At 39.4% G+C, this 17,297-nt stretch overlaps 1 long non-coding RNA gene across 1 annotated transcript in view; it reads left to right on the plus strand.

Annotated features, from left to right (window-relative positions):
* The window catches only part of LOC103226404 (uncharacterized), a 148,788-nt gene that overhangs the window by 129,085 nt on the left and 2,406 nt on the right, over positions 1–17,297 (plus strand). The gene's annotated exons all lie outside the window — the stretch shown is intronic.

Raw genomic sequence — 17,297 nt, forward strand, 5'->3', positions numbered from 1 at the left:
CTTAAAGCAGTGCAGGTGATATCTAATTTAGTTGATGTTATCTTGAGTTTGAAATAAATGGATTTTGTTGGAAAGCACTTTTGAGTGAGGTTTTCTGTAGATTTCTTTCTCCCTGCCCCGAATTTTCAGAAAAAAAATCTCAGATAACACAAGCTATCTGTATCAGAATATTACAGGTTTATCCCGATTCAGCAGGTCTAGAGAGGGGACTGAATGCCACATTATTAACAAACCCATTGCCACTCTTCCATGGAACCTATACTGAATAACAAGATTAGCATTTCACATACGTCTCTGATGATGAGTCACCTCAGCCTCAAATGTTTAAAAATACTCTCAGCTCTCATCCCCTAAAGCTCCTAATCATGTGGGCTGGGGATGGCCTGAGCTTTTTAAAGCAAGTAACCAGGTGACTCTTTTCATCAGGAAATTTTGGATATGCTATTATAGACCTGTGGTTACCAAATCTAGCTCTGATTTACTATTGGTAGTAGGACTTTAACATTAAACAAAACCCACAAAGAGATGCTTATAACTAGGGCTGAAACTCATATGACCGGGGCTTAAGAAACTTAGTTTCATGGAGGCAGGGAAAAAAGTTGTTTTGTTCATTGAGATATCCAGGGGACTTGATGCATTGTCTGACAAAGTGAGTACTCATACCATATTTTCCAGTTTCCTTTCTCTAGGATCCCCACAATCCAGCCCTGTATTAGTCAGAACTCGTGTGATTTCAAATGACCAAAACTCCTCTTATGCCAGCTTAAGCCAAACCAGGGAATTTTTTTTTTTTTTTGGAGGGGGAGGGTGGTTAACAAAACAGAACAGTATAGGGTTGATCTGATTCTAGGCATAGTTGGATTCAGATGTTCAAACAATATTAATCAGTATTGTTTCCTTCTTTTCTTCCTCCTTGCCTCCCCTACCTTTCCTATTTCTTCCCCTTTTCCCTCTCCCTTTCTCTTGATCACTTTCTTCATCTCGCTTTGCTTGCTTTCTCTCTCTCTGTTTCATTTTTCTTTTCTTCTCTTCTCTCTTCTTTTCTCTTCCTTTCTCCTTTCTTTCTTTCTTTTTCTTTCTCTCTTTTTCTTTCTTTCCTTTTTTTCTTTCTTTCCTTTTCTTTTTCTTTTAATTTCTTCCCTTTTATCTATTTTTTTTTCTTCTTTTTCACTTTTGATTTCCTCTGTATTTTCAGTAGGCTTTCTCTACACAGGAAAAAATGTCCAGGGGCATCTCCAGGTCTACAAGGTACTTGAATCTTAAATCTCAATGGAAGAGAGAGTCTCTTTTCTGACAGTGCCAACAAAATTCTGGAGCAGAACCTACATGACCTCTTCCTATGCGTGTACATATTTGTAGAAGGAAGTGCTTTAGTTAAGCCTGGGATTAATTCTATCCCAATCATATGGATTGAGGAAGATTAAATGGAAAGGGAAGGGGACAAGTCATTCAACGCTGGGGAGGTGGTACTGTGCAGACAAACGTATGTCCAACATAGGCTCAAATCTGCATTTCCAGCCTCATTGTTTGGCCTATTACTCGATGAAGTGATAACCTGCCCTGAGAGAGTTGCTGATCTGTGACTATTTTACATCTTCCCAATTCTACTCCTTCCCAAGGTATTCTTTTGGTTTAGGACTTGTCCCTCCATCCCTGCCAATTTTTTGTAGTCATTCATATTATTGTTTTGTTCAAATGATCTTTCTCTCTGAAGATCTCTTTTTAATAGATTGTGGCAAAAAGCCTGCATAACATAAAATTTGCCATCTTAAGCATTTTGAAGTGTATAGTTCTGTAGTGTTAAGTATATCCATATTACTGGCAACCAATGTCCAAAACATTTTTATCTTTCAAAATGGAAACTCATTAAACAGATCTCCAATTACCCCTCCCAACATTACCTGCCAATCATCATTCCACTTTCTATTTTTATGAATTTAACTACTCTAGATATAAGTGGAATCACACAGGATTTGTGGTTTTGTGATGGTTTATTTCACTTAGCATGTTTTCAAGGTTCATCCATATTGTAGCAAGTGACAGAATGTCCTTCCTTTGTACAGCACAATAATGTTCCATTGTGTGTGTTTGTTCATCCATTCAGCTGTTGATGGATGCTTGGGTTGTTTCCATCTCTTAGCCAGTTGAATAGTTTTGCTATGAAATAGGTGTTCGTGAATCCTTTAATTCCTCCTTCTTCTTCTGTCTCCTCCAAGGAATTAACTTCTCTTGCTCTTATAAGAATGCTGGCTCTTCTCATGCCACCATCTCACTCCACCCATGCCACTCCGTACTCCATGGCATGCTTTTAAGGTGAGGCATGTATGGGATATGAGCACCATTTGTTTTACAACTGACGTATGCATTCACATTTGTTCTATGGATGGCCAACTAGTTGTAAGATGCTAGAAAAGAATACTACCAAAACTACAGAAAAGCTGGTCTCCATTTTTTTTTTTCTAGCTCATTGTTATACACTAATTTTCTTTGGAAAAAAAGAAATGAGCAATTGAAAATTATGAAGTGAGTAGTTAAACCAGATGATCTAAGGAAGACAAATGTTTAGGACCATCTGTCACAATTACTTCTCCATGTTGCATTTAAAGCAGAACATCTGATGTGTGAAATTGTGTGTGTGTGTGTGTGTGTGTGTGTGTAAAATTCTTAAAATTTTTTTTCACATTAATTGCCATAACTAAATTTCTGAAGGAAAAAAATTGTGATTTATTTATAACATTTATAGCTAACAAAGTGATTTCTAGAAGTATATTGCCAGAGAATTACAAACTCCATGCTGAAAAAGGCATAACCAACTGCATGGGAATGAATGGTTTTGCATAGTCTTACTCCAAATGGGTCTAGTTGAAAGTTTTGGCAGCCATCTGAAACTGCAAATGGGGTAAATTCTTAAAATGTAGTTGTCTTTCCTGTTTTCAGATGCTGATTTCAGTTTTGACATTGCTCCATGATTAAGTTTTAGAAAAAAGGAGAGAAGCCAAAATAATACTACTTCAATTAGAGATTAGATATTTTTGGTTTATAAAATATCTACAAAGCAAGCATGCAACCTTCTGTTATAAGCATGTTAAGTATTTTTATTTTGTAACAGGATGATTTGATTAAAAGAGAAAGGGGTAGTGATATGTAGAAAACTAATCCCACATCTGCTTTAATAGTTCAGGACTAAATCATGCAACATAAAATACAAGCCTTAGATAATCTAAAAGACATTCAACATTGTAGAATGTCTTCTGTATAGTGCTATTTCACTTTTCCAACCAGGTTACTACTTTTTAGCCATAGATAATTTTCATTTGATCTTACTCTCAAAACCTATAAGGAGAATTTGTGTGTTTCTTATGAAAATCAGATTTTGTATAAAAGTAGATTAGTCCTACAAAGTACGAACTATTTTCTCTAAGTTAAAAAAATCTGATAAATCTGGTCTAATGTAAAGCCCCTTAGTCTGAATATCAAAAGACAATCTCTTTTCTTCTAAAATCCTTGTACACCATGTGATATTTAGAATTAAGAAGCAAGTTTATGGCAAATTTCCATATCTCTTAGATAAATGAAGAATTCAACTGTGACAAATTGAGGACAATATTTGTTTCAGTTACATATTTTCCTGTTTCAACATGGAAGTATAAGTTTATATCAAAACCGAAATTAAAATTCATGTAGCCTGTGTCATCAACCTGGGACACAGAACAAGGCTTCAGATGTGTCCTCATCAGAAAGGGGTGTCTCTCTATGGAGCATGCATCTAACATCTGCCAGAGAAAAAGAATGCTTATGGACAATCATTCTTGACATAAGGATTAAAATAGCTCGCCTTGAGGGTAAGCTGCATGAGAGCAAGGGTTTTTATAACTTGTCTGGTGCTTTATCCCAAGAAACTAGAACAGTATCTGTTCACAAAGTATCTGAATACAAGGAAATATTGAATAAATGAATAAATTCAGATACCCTACATTGCTCCTTGCATAGATCTCACTCTCAGGAGAACCATGACCCAGTCCTCTTGGTTTTAGTTCCTAGTGACTTCCAAATCTATCCACAGCTCTGCATATTCACCACCAGCAGTTGCAATAGCCTCTGTACTTGGTCTCCTTGCCTCCACTCTAGTCCTTTCTATGGTAGGCAGACCTCAAAGATGCCTATGTTCTAATCTCCAGAACCTGTGAATATATTAGACTATATGGCAAAGGGTAATTAAAATTGCAGATGGAATTAAGGTTGCTAATCAAGTGACCTTGAGACAGGGGAGATTATTCTGGATTATCTCAGTGGGTCCACTGTAATTTCAAGTGTCAGATGTAAAAGAAGGAAGCAGAAGAGTTAGTGTTAGAGTGATATGATACGAGAAAGACTTGGTGGCCATTGTTGGCTTTGAAGACAGAAGGGGGCAATGAGCCAAGGAATGTGGGTAGCCTCTGGAAGCTGGAAAAGATAAGAAAATAAATTATATCCTAGAGCCTCCGGAAAGGAATGCACCCCTGTCAGCAACTTGTTTTTAGCTCAGTGAGATCTGTTATGAACTTCTGAACATCAGAACTTTAAGATAATAATTTATGTGATTCAAGCCACTAAGTTTGTGTTAATTTGTTACAGTTGCCATAGAACAGTAATATATCCTCCAAATGAATCTCATCAGCAATACTTTCCCATCCAGAACTTACCAGTAAAACACTTGAATGATTTTGCTGTTCCTTTTGAAGTGAAGACCATATTGCTTGATAGGATCTATCTACAAGGCTCTGCCTGGACTGACCTTCTGCAGCTCTGCAGTCACATCTTCTTCCAAGCTCACCTTCAATGCTTGTCTACACTCCAGCCACACCAGCCTTGGTTAGCTCCTGCTCTTCTTGCAAACCTCAGGTGAAAAATGACTTTTTCAAGGAGGCATCTGCGACCATTATAACAAACAGTTTCCGATTCAAACCTGTGATAACACTGGATAATGAGCCTTTCTTGTAAACAATTATTAAAAGTGTGATTTCACATTTGTTCATGTAGCTCTTTGATTAAAATCTGCAACTTTTATGTAATTGCCCAGTGGGTTCTTCTTGCTTGCTGCACAGATAAAACCAATTCACTGAGACAGTGATATTGCAGTAGAGAAAGAATTTAATAAACACAGAGCTAGCCAAGGAGAAGGACAAGAGTTTATTACTCAAATCAGCCTAGGGGCTAGGATTTTTATGGCTATAATTTGGAGGGCAAGGAACTAGGAAATGGGTGCTACTGATTGGTTGAGGATGAAATTATAGGTGTGTGGAAAACAGTCCCCATGCACTGAGTCTGCCTCTGGGTGGTGGTCACAGGATCAGTTAGTTGTCTTGAGTCATGGGTCTGGATGGAGTCAGTGGTCAGAATGCAAAAGTCTGAAAAACACCTCAAAAGACCAATTTTAGGTTGTATAACAGTGAGGTTATCTATAGGAGCAATTGGGGAAGTCACCAATCTTGTGACCTCTGGCTACATGACTCCCAAATAGCAAGGAATTATAGAAAAGGAAGTTGGGGACAATGGCTGGTTATTGTTTAACTATGCCTACATTTTACCAGAATTCAGGCCTCTCTCATAATCCCAATCTCATAGCCTTTCATCAGTTAGTTTTACAAAGGAGTAAAGGAGTGGGTTAGTTTTAGGGAGGGACTATTATCATCTTGCTTCAAAGTTAAACTATAAACTAAATTCTTCCCATGGTTAGCTTGGCCTATGCTCAGGAATTAGGGAGGGGAACTTACCTGTGAGACTAGAAGCAAGATGGAGTCAGCCATGCTAGACTTCTCTCACTTTTGTGAAGGTGGTCTCATGCTTAGCATGATTCCTGGCATGCAGCAGACATTCAATAAATATTTGTTGAATAACAGAATGAATGAATGTGGCTGGATCTCCAGAAGACTGAATCCCAGAGTTGTTGTGGTTTAATCCCTTACAGAATCACCATCAGGGAGAGAGGAATTTTAATGTTATTCTCTGATCAAAGGATATGCTAGAAATCTGTTAACTGTGTTTCCTGTGGGATTTTTGGTGAGAATTTTTCCATCATGTTACTCAGTTTTCTGTTTTGAAATAACTTTGCTTTCCCAGAGACAGTAATCTGTTTTCTTTCTTTTGTAGTGGACAATTAGGGGAGCAGCACAAATCCACAACTTTCAGGACCAAAGCACACATAACCCAGCTGCTGGAAGAATTGAGAGCTGATGACTTATAGCTAAGGCCTCCTCCCATCCATGCCTCCATTGCCCTCTCATAAAGAGCCACCTGGCTCAATGTGACTCACTGCACTACAGGAATAGCTTGTATCTGATGATGGTACAATCTGGGCAGTGGGGTGAGGGGCATAAAGATTTGTGTTATTAAAATGGGAACAAGTCTGCAGAGCCATCCCTACTTTAGTGCTACCCACCAGGGAGCTTTATTTGCTGGCCTCACAGCCCAACTCCTCTCTCCACCCATCTGGTTTTCCTCACTCTCCCACAGGTGCTATTCCCCAGAGCACTCACCAGGAAACCCCATCAACACAAATCTCTGTCTAAAAGTGTCTTTCCTAGAGAACCAGATCCTAGAGAATGAGACTTATAATCTTCTCTTTCCCCAAAATGATATTTGAGTGATTATATCCTCCTTTAATTTTTCCTGGAATATAAGAAACCCAGCTAAAGAAGCTCAGATAGTTCCCTTGACCCCCTTCATGGGCAGGAAATGGAGGGTTCATTTCACTCAGCCCAATCACTGGCCACTCCTCGTGGGAGGAGGCGTGTGGATGAGTGAGTGTGGGAACCGGAGTGAACGAACACTGAAACTGGCTGGTCACTCCTCTATGGATGGAGCAGGCTCCATGTGGGCCCTGCCGCAGCGTCCAAGTGTTTTACAACCAATACTCTTTCAGCTGTGCCGTATGGGGATGGCCAAGTGCCAACCAGCTCAGTGGAGGATCAGGATGTTAGCCCCTGCCCTCTTGGCACCCAAGTTCTTGTCTGGTGTCCAGGAAGAATCAGGTCACATGAACTGTTTGAAAGTTGATGAATGTGGAGCACTTTATTGAGTGGTGGGTGGCTCTCGGCAGAAAGGAAAGTTGGAAAGGGAATGAGAAGGTGATCTTTCCCTGAAGCCTGGCCCCTCTCTGATGCTGCACCGTCTGAAGTTAGCCATGTCTATCCGTATTCTCTCATGCTCAATTGCTTCTCTGCTCACTGCTCAGCCACTTGTATCCTTGATGCTCAGCCACTTGAGTTGCTCTGTCTGCTGAAGCATTTTATGGACACAGGATGGGGCAGGGCAGGCCAAAAAGGCAACATTTAGGCGGAAAACCAGAGTCAGCTGTTTTCACTTAGGGCCATGGTTCCAGGCTTAAGGGCGGGGTTTAGGAGCCCAGACTTTCTGTATCATTTCCCTTCTCTGAAGAGGCACATCTAACTGCCTTTAGAATATGGACGATGACCAGTCTTAGCTACTTTCTGCTGAAAGGAGGTGTTGTTTGGGGAAAACGACAGCCAGATTCCTCCCGGAGGTCTACCCAAGGGTCCCCAGCAAAAGAAAGCCATTGTCTGAGGATCCAGCTGCCTGCCTGTTTGGAGTTTGATGGCCTCCAGGCAAGAGAAAGAAACAAGTTTTACAAGGTGAAGTGTGCATGGGTCAAGTATGTGTATTATGCAGGGAAAGAATTGAGTGCCAAAGATTACAGAAATAAGAAGCAAAACATACTAATCATTCTGAAAACAATATTGTGCCTCGTGGTATAGAACAGAACAAAGGCAGGAACAGCAAGTGTAAGCAAGACTATAAAGAGGATATCCATGGAAGATTTATTATTAACACTAATCTTTTGAGATGTTTGGCTTGAGGTCCCTGATCTCTTCACATTGGTACTTTGGGTGCTCTTCTGGGTTGACGGAGGTAACCCCGTCAGCTTCTCAGGCCTTTTTTGGGTATAATGAATCCAAGAATCTACTTTAGTGACCTTTACTGCCATAGGAATAGAAAGTATAGTGTAAGGTCCCTCCCAGTCTACGCCAGAGAGGGAGAAAAGAAAAAAGTGTTTTTACCAGTACCAGGTGCCCTGGGTTGAACAGAGGTGGCTCTAGTTCATGGAACTGGGCCTCTGACAGTTGTTTCAATTCCTGATGGAATTGAGCCAAAGAAGTTATATGTTTAATTAAGTCAGAGTTTTCTTGGTCTAGCAAGAGATCATTGGTGAGAATTGGCTGTCCATACATCATCTCAAAGGGACCCAAACCTAGCTTCGAAGGGGTGGTGAAGACAGCTTGTTGCCCATTCTGAAAGACCGGGAATTGGGGGTCCTTCAATTCCCTTCCTTCTTTCAGCAATAACCCAGGGTATGAGGGAGGGAGAAAGCAGGCATCCCCCTTTCTCTTCTGTCTTTGTATCCCCAAGTCCCAGCAACCTTGGCAGGTGCCACCCATGGGTGCCAATGTGGCTTGCACTCATGAAGCAGGGAGGGCCTGGAGAATAGGAATTATACACACTCACCTATGCCTCTACCTCTCCTACTGTTGACAACCTTCGAGTCCCTGGGCCTCATTTATGCCTTGGAGCATGACCTCCTTCCGTGAAGCAGGGATTTAATCGGCAGGAACTAGCTCCGCCCACTTAAACTGTGCCTGTTGCCTGGCTTTGGAGCCCTCAGGTCTGGTTTTCCTTTCTAAGGCCTCAATCTGAAGCTTGGAATCTAGTTTGAGACAAAAAGTTATTTCAGGAGCTGCACGGGTTCATTTAGATTAAGCTCCAGATGGGTCATGCCAAATTTGCCGTTATCAGCCAGCAGGGGTCGCTCCTCTGTTGCCTCCCAATCATAAGCAGAGGACTGAGGTAGGAAGGGGATCCTCTCACTTGGAAAAGAAAAGAAAACAAACAAACAAACAAACAAAAACAGGTTAAAGTGCACAAGGGAAGGAGATCTGGGGGAAGAGCCTCTTGCTCTATGGAAATGGGTTCCTTTAATCATTGTATCCCTCGCCTGATAAGGACCCCTCAGCCATTGGAGGAAAGGCTTTGCTGGCGCCGGTGTGCTAACATCTCTGCAGTTTGTACCAAAACTCTTAACATTATTAAAGAAGAGATAGGAGCCATTTAAAACCGTGAAAGAAGAAAAGATACAAAGATACCACAGCAAAGTCTGGGGGTCTTGGCGGATGCCTGTTAGGGTGGTAGGGGACAGAGTTCAGTCTTGGGGCCTTCCAACAACACTGAGGAGTAGCCTCAGCCAGATTCCTTCGGTTCCCCAGTATCTTATTCTGGTCCTAGTCAATAGCTAGACTTCTGTGAAGGGAAACAGACCACAGAACCAACATTCCTTTCACCCAAAAGGGAGACATTTCCATATGAACTCACTCGTCTGATATAACCTGGATGAGCCAGCAGATGAGACGGGTTAGTTCTCTTAACCCCTTTGCCGGCAGGAACTGGAGTGGCTCATTACACTCAGCCTATCGCTGACCACTCCTTGCAGGAGGGAGTGTGTGAGTGAGCAAATGTAGGAACCACAGCGAGCAAACGCTGGAACTGGCTGGTCACTCCCTCTCTCGAGGGAGCAGGCTCTATGCGGGCCCTGCAGCAGCATCCAAGTGTGTTACAATCAATGCTCTTTCAGCTCCGCCATCCAGGGACAGCTAAGCACCAACCAGCTCAGTAGAGCGTCAGGGTGGCAGCCCCTGCCCTCTAGACACATGGGCTCTTGTCCAGCATCCAGAAAGAATCAGGTCACATTCACTGTTGAAAGGTGATGAATGTGGAAGACATTATTGAGCAATGGGTGGCTCTCAGTGGAAAGGGAGGCTGGGAAGGGGATGGGAAGGTAATCTTTCCCTGAAGCCTGGCCATCTCTGGCCAGGCCCCTCTCTGAAGACACACTATCTGAGGTTAGCCTTGTCTATCTGTAGTTTCCAACGCTCAGTTGCTTCTCTGCTTGCCGCGCAGCCGTTTGTACTACTCTGCCAGCTGAAGTCTTTTATGGGCACAGGATAGGGGCAGGTTAGGCCAAAAAGGCAATATTTGGGCGGAAAAATGGGATTAGCTATTTTCACTTAGGGCTGCAGTTCCAGGCTTAAGGGTGAGGTTTGGCTGGAAGCCCAGTCCTTCTGTATCAATAGCCCCCTTTTATTTTTCCTGGAAGATAAGAAACACAGCTAAAGAAGCTCAGATGGCTCATATGATCTACTTACTCACACATGTGGCCTAGGCTATTGGCATACCTGTTTGTCCAGATGCTCTCTTTTTATTTATATTGTACCATTATTTTATTGGTACCTCAAGTCTGAGGGAGAAGGCAGGATTTCAATGACGGCAAACCAACCAAATAAATAGGAGTATAATCTGTTCAGAACACCAGAAAAACCCACTAAGCCCCAGAGATTTGGGTTTACTTTGGGTATGTAGAAATTCCTTGCACTAAAGGGAGGTGGATGTGCCCTGATACTGGACATCCTGATTGTTCTTTTTCCAGTGGCCTGCCATTAGGGTATGGTTATGACTGCCTGAAGTAAAACTCAGAAAAAGGATGTGAGTGCACTTGTCTTTTTCTTTAAATTTACCTCTTGCCTAACAAGCAAATTGGGAGGAAAACAAAAAGCTAGCTATAAAACGGGAAACTCAAGAGGCAGATGGTCCATGGCTGAGTCAATCTTCCACATCTTCTCCCTCTTAGACAGTTGCCTGTAAATAACCCTCATCGTGATTTCCATTCTGCACCAATTCAAGTCATGTATCTCGTGAGAAATGAAGCAGAATGCTGTGTTACTCTTATAAAGCGGGTATGACTCTGTCAGTTCCTCATTTTTCAAACCCTTGTAACCAAAATTACCAGACACAGAAATAGCGTGAGGATTAGACAGAAACATTTCCTGATACCGTTCGGCTCATTTACATAAATCTCATAGGTTCACCATTTTTAACAAGGAGAAAACAAAACTTTTGATACTGTATTGTGGCTGGAGTAGGGGAATTATTGGGTATGCTAACATAACCAGTAGACTGCTTCTTAATCCCCTATCAAAGATATTTGTATTTTTTGATCTTGTTTTCTCATTTGAAATTTAATTTCATAAAGTAAAATCAGAAACATGAACTATCTTGATAATGGTGAGGGAAATTCTGAGATCATTTTCCCCCCTTACAATGCAGGTCTTCCTTGAGAACACTAAATCCTTTGATAAGAGAACAGTTTACATAGCCTAACGCACGTCTACTCTGGTGCATTACTTGTTAACAGCAAACTATTTGCTGCTGGAAATCCTCATATGATATTCAATGTAGACCTCAGAGACCATGATAACCAGCACACTTACCTGGGTAATGTCTGAGTGTCCTAGCAGAGAAAAGAGTGGGAGTGATTCTGTAGATTGTTTCTCCATAAAATAGAACTGATCTGATAATTTAGGTTAGCAAAGAGAGCTACATCATAAGAAAAATTTGCGTTTTAAATCAGTTTATTCTGATAATGATCCTAAGAAATGTGACTTCTTTTAGAAGTAAAGTATTTTAAAACAAACAAACTTGGGAGATTAAGATAATTACTTAGCAAAGTTAAGACAGTGTTCTGGAATGTGGCTTGCAGAAATGAATCCTGATGCAAGAACGTCACCCCAGCTCATAGGAAGGTAACAGGAAAAAGTGGTAATAAAAGTTTTGGCCCAATTATATTTTTTAAAAGCCCTATCTCATTCTCCCAGTTTGCCTATCAAATCACTAAGTAGAGAATGGAAAACAAGAAAGAAAAGATTTTAAAAACTTAGAAGATTGTTATTAGGACATGATATCATTGCCATTATAAAAGAACTGCAATGGGTTTGACAGTAACGTGGTCAAGCATCGCAGGTTAAGGGCATAGTCCCCTACGACTGCCCTCATCACAGACACCAGCTGAAAGTTCAGGGGGCCCTAGGTCATCCTCACTTCTGACCATCTGGCTCCAAATTCAGGGGTTCTCATTACCCCTCCCAGTGTGATAATTTGCTAGAATGACTCACAGAACTTAGGAAAGCATTATGCTTATGATCAGAGTTCTATTATAGCCAAAAACATACCAATCAGAAGCAGCCAATAGGAAAGATGCATAGGGCAAGGTCTTAGATGGTCCTAAACACAAAGCCTCAGTTGTCCTGTACACAAGGAGTCAGCTCGTGTTACCTTCCAGCACATCAATGTGTGACAATACTTATCACCACCCAGGAAAGTTCATCCAAATTTTGGTGTCCAGAGTTTCCCCTGGGATTTCATTATACAAGCTTGATTGATTGAATCATTGGCCATGTGGTTGAACTCAATCTCTAACCCTGCTCTCCTTCCCAGAGGATGGACTGGTATCACCTAGCTTAAAACGTTAACTCTCTAATCATTTAGTTGGTCTTTCTTTGTGTCTGGCTTGACCATCACTGTGAATCATTGAATTAGCATAAACTATCAAAGAACCTACCAGGAGTTACCTCATTAGTATAAACTCAGGTATGGTTCCAGAGGCCCACCATGAATATCAAAGACACTCCTAACACTCTGGCAGTTTTAAGGGTTTAGAAGATAAGTTCCAGTAACCACAGAGAAAAGCCAGCTAAATTCTTCATTTGACGAAAGGAAACCAAAATATAGGAGAGTTACCTCATAAATAAAAGAACATAGAAGTTTGACATAACACTTAAATGTTTAGAGTATTTGTGTAATTATGAATACCTAAATAATTCTGGGGCACAAATTCTGTCTGTGCTTAATGAGCAAACTTCAAGGTGAAAGTATGGCATTCATTGCCCCAAATAGTAGCAAATTGCATTTTGAAGAGCATTTTTATTTCTGAGAGTTTCAAGTGTCCAACATCCATTTTCATTAAACAAAGAGTGGCTTGAATTACCAGGACAGCAGAAATGATGGAAGGTGTTAGATGGCTTTATGTGATACAGAATACGACAATTTTTTTGGTAAAATGTGAAAAACAGAAGGTTTTATTTTGATTCAAAATATACCTCACTGTATAAATTAATATAATTTTTTGAAAGTAAATCAAGATTTATTTTGACTTATTTTGTGTAAATCACCATCTTGCGCAAGAAATATGTTGAAAGATACTTAAAACCTAATATGTTCTAATGTATGATTAAGACAGTGATATTAATTCACTGAGTTCTATATTTAAATGTTTACAGTTAAATATTTGCATAATGTTAATTTTATTTCTTTTTTCTAATAACCTACTTTACAGTATATAGAATTTTAAGACCTGGCTGCCGAATAAGTGAATCACAGATATTGTTCACATGGATCTAATTATGAAATAAGTACTTCTAGCTTTATATTTTAGTTTTTTCCATTTTCTGCCTAAACATTTCCAAAACATTAGATGGTGTTAATCTTATTTCATTTTCCAAAAGGATAATCACAAAAGGTATCCCTGAATTACTTTGTAAAGTCTTAGCTCTTTGAGCCCAAAAGCAAGTTTTTTTTTTTTTTTTTTTTTTTTTTTTTGAGACGGAGTCTTGCTCTGTCGCCCGGGCTGGAGTGCAGTGGCCGGATCTCAGCTCACTGCAAGCTCCGCCTCCCGGGTTTACGCCATTCTCCTGCCTCAGCCTCCCGAGTAGCGGGGACTACAGGCGCCCGCCACTTCGCCCGGCTAGTTTTTTGTGTTTTTAGTAGAGACGGGGTTTCACCGTGTTAGCCAGGATGGTCTCGATCTCCTGACCTCGTGATCCGCCCATCTCGGCCTCCCAAAGTGCTGGGATTACAGGCTTGAGCCACCGCGCCCGGCCCCAAAAGCAAGTTTTTAAGCTTTAGTCTAAGCAGTACCTAGTCTAAAGGTAATCATTTTCTCAGGCATATTTAGATTTCAGAAAGGTACTTCCATTTGGAAAACCCCCAAAATAATTTTTCCTCAAAGATATTAAGGAATATGGTTTGCAGAAGGGCATATTGATTAAAGAAAAAAAAGTACAGATGTGAGAATTGAATGTGACTGGAAAAGTCACTTAAATGACTAGCATGTAAGAGTTTCTTCCACTTCTTTTCTTTCCTTCCTCCCTTCCTCTCTTTTCCTCTCCTCGTCCGTTCTTCTCTTGCTTATTTTCAACCATATGATGCTTAGCAAGAGAGAAGTTTTGAGTTTGCAAATAGTAGACATTTCTCCTACTTATTTATAGATATTTAAAATGTTATTCTTCTAACTACAGTCATCTCCTTGTTCTGTTAAGTTTTGGCACCTTTTGAAAAAAAAAAAATTCAAAAATCTTAGATCACTGGAGTGAAAAGTAATAAAGTTCTTTATTTTTGTTTGTGTTAAGTTCCAGAGCAGGAAAATGCTTCATTATTTGGTTGGGTAATAATGAAATCCAGAATATTATACTATTCATATTCCAAGCATGCAGCCCTGGGCAATTCAGGAAATGTGCGGGTATTGAGCCAAGCTCCTTGTAAAAGCATTTCTCATTTGGTTCTTGTCATCAAGTGAAGTGGAAGCAGTAGCCAGATCAAGACCTGGGAAAGGGCCAGGGTGATGAGTGGAAAGGTCGCTTGAGATCAGGGCCTTCCCTAATCATCATTGCAAAAGAAAGGACACTCTGGTATTTCTCCAGCCAAGCTTAGCAGCTTTGCTCATATCTGACCTCCGCAGGCCTAGAAACAATTGTCAGCTTTTTCTTTCTCCCACTACATTCTCTGCTTTCTCAGTTCAGACATCATCTTAATTATCCTCCTAGAAAGAATGTGGTGAGTGAATTTGCGCTAATAAGTTAAAGTGACTGAGAAAAGTCAACTAACCCCTTATCCTCCCAAAGGATATTACCCCTGAGAGATGACACTTTCAAAGGAATAAAGGTTTAATAAAATAACATTTTAAGAAGGCAAAAGGGATGATGGCCATTTTGTAGATGATTTGATTATAACCTAGCCGCATGAGAAAACAATAAAAAAAGATTAGAACTAAGAGAAATAGATGAGATATAATAAGAGATTTACAACAATCAATAACTTCCTTAGATATAAGTTATATCTAGCTAAAAGAAAAAATGATGAGAGAGGGTGGGGATTTTTTTATTGAATAGAAAAAAGGAGAGTTTATAACATATCCAGGAATAATCTTCCAAAGCATGTACATGGCCTATGAATAAAGCTACAATAATATATTGAGAAGTATAAAAGAAGAGTTGAATATGCAGAGTTATATAAGATAAACTGGTACAGGAAAATTACTTTTGTTTTAAAAGAAGTCAATTCTTGCTAAATTAATTTTTAAAATACTAACATAACTACCAATAGGACATTTTTTGAGGGGTGATTAAAATAGTGAATGCATGTGAGGTGCTTAGAATAATGCCTGGCACTTAGTCATTTGTATTTCCCCTTTTGTGAATTGTTCATGTCCTTTCTTGATTTCCCTATGATGTGTTTATCCCTTTAAATTAATTTCCCCAAGGTCACATAGCTAGAAAATAAAAAAAAAGAAATCATTCTAATCTTTTCCTCATCTATCAAAGGAAGATAATCATATCTACTCTTAAGGTTATTTGGAGTATTAAATGAGATTATGTAGGCAAAATGCTTTACAGAATGCTTGGAACTTGGTAAGAATTCAATGTCGTTTAAAGTATTGCTGTATTTACAACTGGTTTATAACTGTTACAAATAGTGAATGCATAGTATTATTATTTTTTTAAAGGGATAAACATGTCATATGAAATCAAGAAAGGGCGTGAACAATTCACAAAAGAGGAAATTCAAATGATTGTCAGGCAATTATTCTAAGCATCTTACATGCATTCATTGTTTTAATCCTTAGAATAACTCCATAATGTAGGCACTATTATTATTTTCACTTTTATGAGATGAGGAAATGGATGCACAGAGAGGCTAAGACACTTGTGTATAATCACACAGTTAGTAGCATAATATTTATTTCTCAAGCTGTTTCAGTGAATATAAAAATATAATTTGAAAATTCTTTTGCATATCAAAAAACTTTTAACCTATTTTAATAATTATTATTAATAATAAAATATTAAAATGTATTTTGATGGAAATTGATTAAATTATTTCCTCTCATGCTCACCAAGCCTAAGAATAGTGTAAAAACTAAATTTTATTGAGTGACTTGAGTCATTCTATGTTATTGAATTTCTTCTACTAAAGAAACTAAAAGCATTTGGTGCTTGTGAAGAAGGGAACTGGGTGACTGGGGACAGGATTAGGAGGAACATTTTCAGGAACCTAAAATAAGTCTTTTCAATAATGGTCTAAAATACCAAAATTACTAGTCATAAAAATAATATTAAATGAACAAGCTTTGGAATCAGGATTATGAGTTTATTTCATAAATTACAATCAACTTTTAATTTATACAAAAGAGTAGAAAATCCCTTTGTAAAGTTCAGCTCCACTATTCAGATTGGGAAGACATTCCATCGATATGACTTTTATCCCATTCTTAATTTTCATGAGTAAATAATCTATGGCATAGAATATTATAAAACTGGCTTACAGGTAATATGCCATTCTTTTTCCCAACAGAAGAAAACACTTAAAAATATTAAATATGTAAGAATCCTTTGCCTTTCACAGCTTCCCCTTGTTGGGTACGTGAATTTCCTTGTAATAAACTACATGTACCCAGTCAAGTACACTGATTAAATTATGATGCAAAAAATTATGGACTCTTTGTCATATTCCTTTATTAGAGAGCTAACAACTAATTTAATTCCATTGATAGGGTTTGGTAATGATAAAACAAAAAGTAAATAAATAAGAAAACTAAAACAAAATAATAAAATGGAAAACTGGCAACCTAAAGACAGTAAAATAATAGGAGATTATATGTAGAAAATTCACCTACTCGGGCTGGGCACTGTGGCTCATGCCTGTAATCCTAGCACTTTGAGAGGCCGAGACTGGCAGATCACTTGAGGTCAAGAGTTCGAGACCAGCCTGGCCAACATGGTGAACCCCTGCCTCTACTAAAAATACAGAAATCAGCCTGGTATGGTGGTGGGCACCTGTAGTTCCAGCTACTTGGGAGGCTGAGGTGGGAGGATCACTTGAACATGGGAGGCGGAGGTTGCAGTGAGCCAAGATTGTGCTACTGCACTCTAGCCTGTGCAACAGAGTGAGACTCCATCTCAAAAAAAGAAAAGAAAAGAAAAGAAAAGAAAAGAAAAGAAAAGAAAATTAGCCTACTCAATTAAAAGTCTCAAGTATAAGGAGGCACTTCGTGGTTTAGACTTAGATGACACTAAGAGGTTCTAAGTGTGAGGAGCTCAACAGTAGTATCTGGAGCCTGTTGGGATCCTTACTTACTTGTT

This window comes from Chlorocebus sabaeus, chromosome 21 (genome assembly GCF_047675955.1).
Source record: "Chlorocebus sabaeus isolate Y175 chromosome 21, mChlSab1.0.hap1, whole genome shotgun sequence".
Lineage (NCBI taxonomy): Eukaryota > Metazoa > Chordata > Mammalia > Primates > Cercopithecidae > Chlorocebus > Chlorocebus sabaeus.